Source organism: Plectropomus leopardus, unplaced genomic scaffold, assembly GCF_008729295.1.
Source record: "Plectropomus leopardus isolate mb unplaced genomic scaffold, YSFRI_Pleo_2.0 unplaced_scaffold2036, whole genome shotgun sequence".
Taxonomy (NCBI): Eukaryota; Metazoa; Chordata; class Actinopteri; order Perciformes; family Serranidae; genus Plectropomus; species Plectropomus leopardus.
In genome coordinates this window covers 1-7,918 of record NW_024622006.1, presented here as the reverse complement: position 1 = coordinate 7,918, position 7,918 = coordinate 1, and the positions used below count along the sequence as shown (strand labels likewise).

General features: G+C 38.8%; 3 non-coding genes across 3 annotated transcripts; all 3 read left to right on the top strand.

Moving 5' to 3' along the window:
* The first annotated feature begins 527 nt into the window (after positions 1-527).
* On the top strand, positions 528-600 carry trnar-ucg. Its single transcript has one exon. It is a non-coding gene; the product is annotated as a tRNA-Arg (tRNA).
* A 544-nt stretch (positions 601-1,144) lies between these two features.
* trnai-aau lies at positions 1,145-1,218 on the top strand. The gene has a single exon. It is a non-coding gene; the product is annotated as a tRNA-Ile (tRNA).
* A 3,485-nt stretch (positions 1,219-4,703) lies between these two features.
* On the top strand, positions 4,704-4,776 carry trnar-ccu. Its single transcript has one exon. It is a non-coding gene; the product is annotated as a tRNA-Arg (tRNA).
* The last annotated feature ends 3,142 nt before the right edge of the window (positions 4,777-7,918 follow it).

Sequence of the window (7,918 nt, the reverse complement as noted above, 5' to 3'; positions counted from 1 at the left end):
GTCTGTCACTAGACATAAAACAAAAACAACATATGCAGCATGTAAACAAAAATATTGACAGAATCCACAACATCGCTCCACTGCAACAACAACAACAACAAGAGCCACTAAAAACCAAAAAGGTCGAAGGTGAGGGGTGTCAAACAAAGTGCTAAATAACATCATGTAAACCGGAAGAAGACAATAACAGCAAAAGTCATATCAAATATGTATCATAACAAGCTAGTTGTAAAAACAAGTTATATTATGGAGGTTCTTGTATATTGCTACACAGTTTGAGATAAGATAAAGTATTTCTGTGACCATGTGGCCAAATAAACACAAAATGAAATCAGATCAGATTGAGACTCCCATCGTGTTTGAAAGCTTTGTCCTAAATTAAAGAAGCATGGTGAAACATGTTTGAGCACAATGCAAACTGCTGCAACTTTGAAAAGTAAGAATGCTCTGCAAAAACAAAGATTATTTAAAACTGTTTTATGTTCTCTGCATGACTAAACCTGGAACAAAGAGACCAGCTGTCATGTGACCACGTGGCCTAATGGACAAGGCGTCTGACTTCGGATCAGAAGATTGAGGGTTCGAGTCCCTTCGTGGTTGTAAATTCCACATTTAAGGACACGTTTGCAAGTTAACTGAACTAAAGTTACCCCCCATCCACAGGAGCTGACATTGAACAAACACTGCAGCACAGTCTCTCACCCCACAGTCACCATGTGACATGCCCATTGTCAGTGGAGCAGCAATATTAGGGGGGTTACGGCAGATAAGACTTTAAAAAAAAAAAGGATGATGTCTACTGAGATGCACCCCAACTGACAGAATATTGTGAGGATGCTCAAATATAGCGGCTGATATCCAATGGAAAGTTTTCATATAGAAGATATTTAATTAAGGACCTTTTCAATAATCGCCCATAACTTTATTTTTTGAATAAAATATATTACGACTTATGGCTGGCTGTGGTACCCCCTGTTCTATCTATTGAATCATTAAGTTGTCCGGCAATTGAAGGCAAGACCTAAATATGTTGTACGCCATTGACATGATGCAATATGCCGCAGTGACTTCTCCTTTTTAACCTCCTTGACATGGAAGTTGGTCGCCTGAGATGAAATTTTTCACAAAAACACTCTATAAATCAGGCCGGTTAGCTCAGCTGGTTAGAGCATGGTGCTAATAACGCCAAGGTCATGGGTTCAACCCCCATACTGGCCAACAGCAAAGTGAGATCTATGGGTCAAAATTTAGACCCTTTCCCTTTTTTTGATTGGCACCTTCTTGATTGGTATCATCTGTGTTTCAAGCAATCTGTTAGGATTGCACAGCAGAAACACTTTGGAAACATCATCTTCTGCATGAGTAATAATACCTATGCAGCTTAGACACAGGGGGTGTTAAACTGCAAAACTGGTAATGCACATGGAAAGTGATATCTCCTGAGTAGTATTACAGTTAGAGCACCCGCTGTGCCAAGAGAGAGCTGTGAAACTGCAAATAACTGCCTCACACGTTAAAATCACATCCAAAGCAGCTGCCACATCATTTTAACTTCATCTGGGAGCATACAGTGCAGCATATGATCTGTCCGCTGATTAAAATGCACGTTTTCAGCACTCTGAACATCTGTTTAACAGTGACTGGACAGATGTCAATGCAGAGATGTCAAAAGCACTGTCGATTATTTCGGACAACAAACATGGTCGTTACTTTAGTTAATTTAAATAATGCCAAAGTTATGTTGAAATGAAAAACAGAAGGAAAATCTGTGTTTTAATCTCTATGTTTTTGCTCCCAGCTCTCAGTTTATAAAACAGAAATGTGTCTCTGTCACACTGATTTCTTACAATGCTCACACACACACACACACACACACACACACACACACACAAACACACACACACACACACACACACACCTCACCTTTATCGGTCAGAGCTGATGCGTGACGCAGCACCTTCACGGATCACTGTTCAGGGTTCAAACATCTGCAGAGGAGATGGACAATGAGAAGGATATTTATACTGCGGTACGTCGTGACCTGTCTGCCTCTCTAAAAAGAACTTATTTGTGTAACTTTCAAAACACTATTAAAGCTGCTGAAAGTTGACGCAAAACAGCTGAATATATAAAATAAGTACAGTAATAGCAGGTGATATAATTCTGAGGCGACGGCACGCTGACAGCACAGCGAGAATCTGTTTCTTCTCCGAGCAAGAATTTAATTTTCTTTTTCTCTCTCCGGGGGGAAGAAGGTGATTTTCTTGTAAATGTTTCCATGTAAATGATTGTAATTGAGCTGAGGAAAATTTTTCATTTTGTTTTTCAGCACTACAGTTTTAAAAAAAGCTCCTCACCCACTGCACATACAGTCTGATGGCTCTAGTTTGGGTCGGCTTTAAAATGAAAGATCTGAATCAGCCAACATGTAGATTTCTGCCAACATGACAAACAGATTTTTTTTGATATTTCTTCTTTTTCTATATGTATTTTTTATCATCAGCATAAAAATGTGCATCTCTTTTTATATCAATGCTGTCATCATTTGGTGGTTAGTTCATGAAGGTAATCAGTCTAATTTAGTGTTTCCCAGTGGAGTCCTCAGTGCTCGCAGCAAAATGCTGCACTGATTATAGAAATGCCCCCCATCCAAAAAATAGCAAGAAAAAAATTAGTGTAAAAAGTTGCAAGAAAATGACTTAAGAATAAGCACAAGAAAGTTAAATATTATTATTTATAATACACATTTTTTTAAATATATAATTAAGATAATTATAAAAAAACTGTTTTTTGGACATTTTTGGGTCATATTTAATAATCCCCCTGCAAATTTTCAGGTCATTTTCTCATCACCTTTTAGTATTCTTTTTCAATTTCCAGGACACGTTTACTTACTGTGCTTTTCTACATGTTTTTTTTTTATTAATTTCATTAATTTTTCCTGGTTTCAGAGGTTTAAATTTAAGAGAAAAAAATGAGTTTGATGCAGGCGTTAAGGAAAAGGTGTCGCTTTTTAACTGTTACTTTAAGAGCTGTTGAACACTGTCATATGTGCGCTCATAAACACATTTACACATTTTTGCATTTTTGCTTTTTTGGTAGTCTGTTCCTCAAAACTTTTCCCCCTCTCAAACATTTTACACTCCTGTGACACACACGCATGCACGCGCACACACATGCACGCACGCACACGCACACACTCATTTGAGCTGGAATTGTCTCTGCAGAGGGACAACAATGCACCAAACACACAAAGACGCATGATGACACACCGGTGGAGAAAACAAAACCAGGCAATGAATACAAACTCCTGCTGTCTGGATAGTCACGGAGCACATTATGCCTGATGGTGACCGTCTGTTCTCCCAAACTGCACAAGGAGTGCATGCTGATGAGACTCAGGACGCTTCCTCCGAAACCTCCGAGTCGTCTGTCATCACACTTCTTTTCCTGTGCATTTATCTTTCCGTTCAGATTCATTTCAGTGTTTTTATCACGTAAAAACAGCAATTATAGAGACAAAAACAAAGAGAAGCCATCACACAACACATTGCTACAAAAAAGCTGAGGGACTCTGTCTCTCTGTCTCTCAATTTCGGATGCAGTGCTGGGGGGAAGATGCAGTGTTTGGATTTCGGGAGGAGCTGCTGCACAGAAGGGGTTGGTGCATGAACATGCTGAGGAGCGGGATTCCGCTCGGTTCAAGATGGTTTCTCTCAAAGATAGGAAAGTATTTGAAGTGTGTTTGTGTGTGAGGCAGATAAAAAAAAGAATAAGTGAATTCTGCACTCTGTGTCTTTTTATTCAGGTTGCATCCTCTGAGGTGCAGTTTAAAACTTTATCTGTGACAAGAGGGAGAAAGCAAAAATGGCTACTGAAAAAAAGTATGTGGACACCAAAACATGACACTCATACTTGGTTTATGAAACATTATATTTTCATTTGGCATTAATCTGCTGCACTGACAGGGATTTTATGGGAGGACTTAACTCTCTAACACCTGGATTGACATCAATTTTTGTTGTGCTGCGTTCAGACACCTTTAATAAACATTTAAACCTCTGAACTTAAAAAAAAACTGGTTTGCTTCGTTTTTTTTAAAACATATGACTACAAGGAAATAAGCAACTTGCAAGAAATTTCTGGCAAATCACAGAACAAAAACATTAGTTAAAAAAAAAAAACAAAAAAAAACACAAAAACAAAAACAGACCTGAAAATTAGCTGTGGAAAAAATTTTAGGTATTAAAAAAATGTTTAGATTTTTACCTCTTTCTTAAGTAATGTTTAGGGGTTTTTTTTATTTAAAAAAAAAATTCCTTTATTTCAAGTAATTTTATTGTAACATTTTACAAATTTCTTGATTTTCATTATTTATTCTATTTTATTTTATTTTTTCATGTTTGGGGGCCAGAAAGCTGCAACACATCCCTAAAAAACGATCATGTTTGCTGCCTAGAAAGCGTTTGGGGGCTTAAAAGCCGCTGTAACCACAGCAATGACTCGCTAAAAAAACAGCTGGTTTTATTTTTTTTTTGGCCTTGATTAGTGGACTGCAGTTTGGCAGGTGTCTTGTTAAGGTGTCACGCCATCCACCATGCCCTCCACCTCCTGATGACACTCATCTCATGTACTACATCACTGAAGAAATCATACATGCATACATCAGTGTTTATACAGCAGGGATAGCAACCTTTGAACAAGCCCCAGTGGCCTAATGGATAAGGCACTGGCCTCCTAAGCCAGGGATTGTGGGTTCGAGTCCCATCTGGGGTGGTTACTTATTGGAAAATATGATAGAAACCTAATTATTGCATAAAAAAAATCAACCACAAGAGTATCTCCATTGTCCTTCTAGGCGAGTCTCCTGTTGAGCTGCAGGCTGCTTTTAGAGATCACTAAAACCAGTTGTGATTTAGTGACTCATTGCTGTGTTTCCAGTTGCCAAACCTGTGTGTTTTGAAGCGACCTGTTGCTGTTTTTCCTGTAGCATTTAAGACACCAAACATAGGTGTTTTTTGGCCACATGTCGCTGTTTTATTAGAAGGGATATGCCTACAAAAGAAATTGTTTTTACTGAGATATCACTGCTTTTCCAGCTGAAATTGTGAACCCCAAAACCAGGTATTTTTATCCAGAAAATAATCTTTTCCTAAGCATAACCGGGTGCGTTTTGGGCCTCAGTTTAAACACATGTTGCCATTTGGATTAAATGTAAAATTTCGCATGATCAATTTCAAATCATGCGAATGTAACATAGCCTGTCTGACCTATTTTCAGAAATGTACAATGATAAAAATGTTTTCTGCCATTTGGGTTGACATGTGAGATACGTTATGGCTTAAAGTATTAAACCAAATATGACACCCATATATATATATACAAACATTTCATTTCCAGATCACATGGCATTAAGCTGCAGTTACTACAGTGATTTTATTACCTGTAGAAGAAGTGCAGAAAAGCCTCAGGAGCCTTATGGATGAGGCACTGACCTCCTGAAGCCAGGGGTTGTCGGTCTGAGTCCCATCTGGGGTGACTTCCAGCACAGATTTATCTGTAACACAGAGTATGATTAATCATAGCAATCGTCTGTAAGGATAAAGGCGATTATATAACCAGTTTCAGCACTAGTTACTGATTAGCTGTTAATTAATTAACATTAATTCTGCACAAACAAAGATTGTGTGGTTTCGGTGAATGTGTTTTGGAGTCCTGCAGAGGTGAACAGAAACATTATTTCATGAGAAAAAATAAATAGATAAAATAAAAATGTGCAAACAATCTCTGAATCATAGTTGTTCAATTGAGGCATTATTGGATTTAATTTATGGGTACATGAAAATATTAAATTTGCAACATTCACACTGGATTCAGCCCCTAAAAACATTTACAGTATAACCAGCTGTTTTTCTGAATACAAATATGAACACCGACACACAAAAACAGCTTTGCTTCAGAGGATTTGTTTGGAAGCACGGTTGCATTAGTATTCAGTGCAAAGAAAACGCAGCAGAGGTAAACTCCAACCAGTCAGTGCCCGCAGCAACCCACTCTAACCAGTGGCTGGGGAGGCCATTTATCAGACGCCGCCGCAGCCCTCGAACCGAGGAACTCGTTTATATCTGTAAAAGAAACTATATCACAACTAAGTGCACCTTTGCGGAGTGAAATGTTTAATCCCTCAGGGCGGCTGTAAGTACACTTAATCTCTTTCTCCTCTGCTGCTCCTGGGTCAGAGGCTTGTCTTTGCAGAGTAGCCGAAAAATCTTCGCTCAAGGGCTTCCGAGCTCCAGGCGGTGGATCATGTGTGCAAATGTTTAAGTGAATTGACATTACTGTACCACCGCTGGGGTTTCCGCGGCAGATTCTCAACTTGCTCCGCTTTGGGGCCACTTTTTGCAAAATGACAGGAGGCCAGGGGCCAGTCACAGCGGCCCCATATATGTTTGCAGAATTTTAGGTTGTTTCTTGGATTTTAGGACATTTTTAGGATGTTTGGACATTTCTCAGATTTTAGCATTTTTGTAGGATTTTAGTACATTTCTAGGATTTGGGTGCATTTCTACACTTTTAGGACATTGCTGACATTTTAGGACATTTCTAGGATTTTAGCAGGTTTCTAGGATTTTAGGAGGTTTATAGGTTTTAGAACATTTCTAGGATTTAATAATATTTCTAGGATTTAAGGATATTTCTCAGATTTTAAGACATTTCTGGGATTTCAGAACATTTCTCAGATTTAAGGGGTTTCATGGATTTTAGAAAAGTTCTAGGATTTTATGGTATTTCTGGGACACATTTAGGACATTAGGGGCTTAGCTGGGACCTCTGTTCAGGGGTGCAGGAGATCTTCCTCTAGTACTTTTTTTTAGAAACTAGTTTTATTTTAAAGCTGTGTTGATGCACTCTGATACCTTATGTATACTAAAAGTACAAAAACAATTCCCAGTGTGAATCGCTGTAAATCAGAAAATGGGTTAGGGGTCTCCAGCACCTAACTGGGGGCCAGATTCGACCTGCAGGCTGTAAATTTAGTATCACTGCTCTTTGGCTTTAAAAAAAACAATTTTTACAACCTATTAGTTGCCGGATAGTACCATGATAAAAAAGTAAAGTTGACATATTTCACTTTTAGTTTGAGAGATTGAACTGAAGAACAAAAGATAATAAAAGCAAGTCTTAAAGAGGTGTGTTATCGTGTGTCCTCACGAAATGTACTCGTCCTACAGTGCTGTAATTGGACATCCTCAAAGCCACATATCAAAGCTCCACTTTATCCTCTTTGACTTGTCTGGTTTTCATAGGATTTACATTCTGATGCTGACAAAGTCAAGGGCACGGACCACCACATTTTTGACGTGTTTTTTTCGCCCTCTCTTAAACATGCTCAACTCGAAATGAATAAAAAAACGAAGCTAACACCTTCTCATCGTCTGTCAGAGGGCATTTTTAGACGTCTCTGACCATCGGGCTGTGTCTTTGCCGGCCTAAAGATGCGCTCAGCTGCAGGCCGGATGAATGGATCAGCCTCAAACTTGGCACGATTACAGATGCATAGCTGAGCAAGCAAAAGGACTCCCCAGGGTGCTGTGTGCACCCACATATAACAGAGTAGTTAAATGGATTTTGACACCCTATTAAGCTTAAATTGAAAACAGATACACACAAGATACAGAGTTAAACGATTGTGATGCGCTCGATAATTTGTGCAGATTAGATTAAATGTGAAAGCAGAAGTAGAATCTCTACTTTCAGAATGACATAAAGGTTTGCTTCCATGAATAAAACTGGAATTATAGCCACACAGTTGTATGCCTCAACGCACCAGTCAAGTACAGTTTACATCCATCTCTGTAAAAACAAGAATGCTTTCACACAAATCTTCCCTCGGCAGGACAAAAGATCTCAGCGCAGC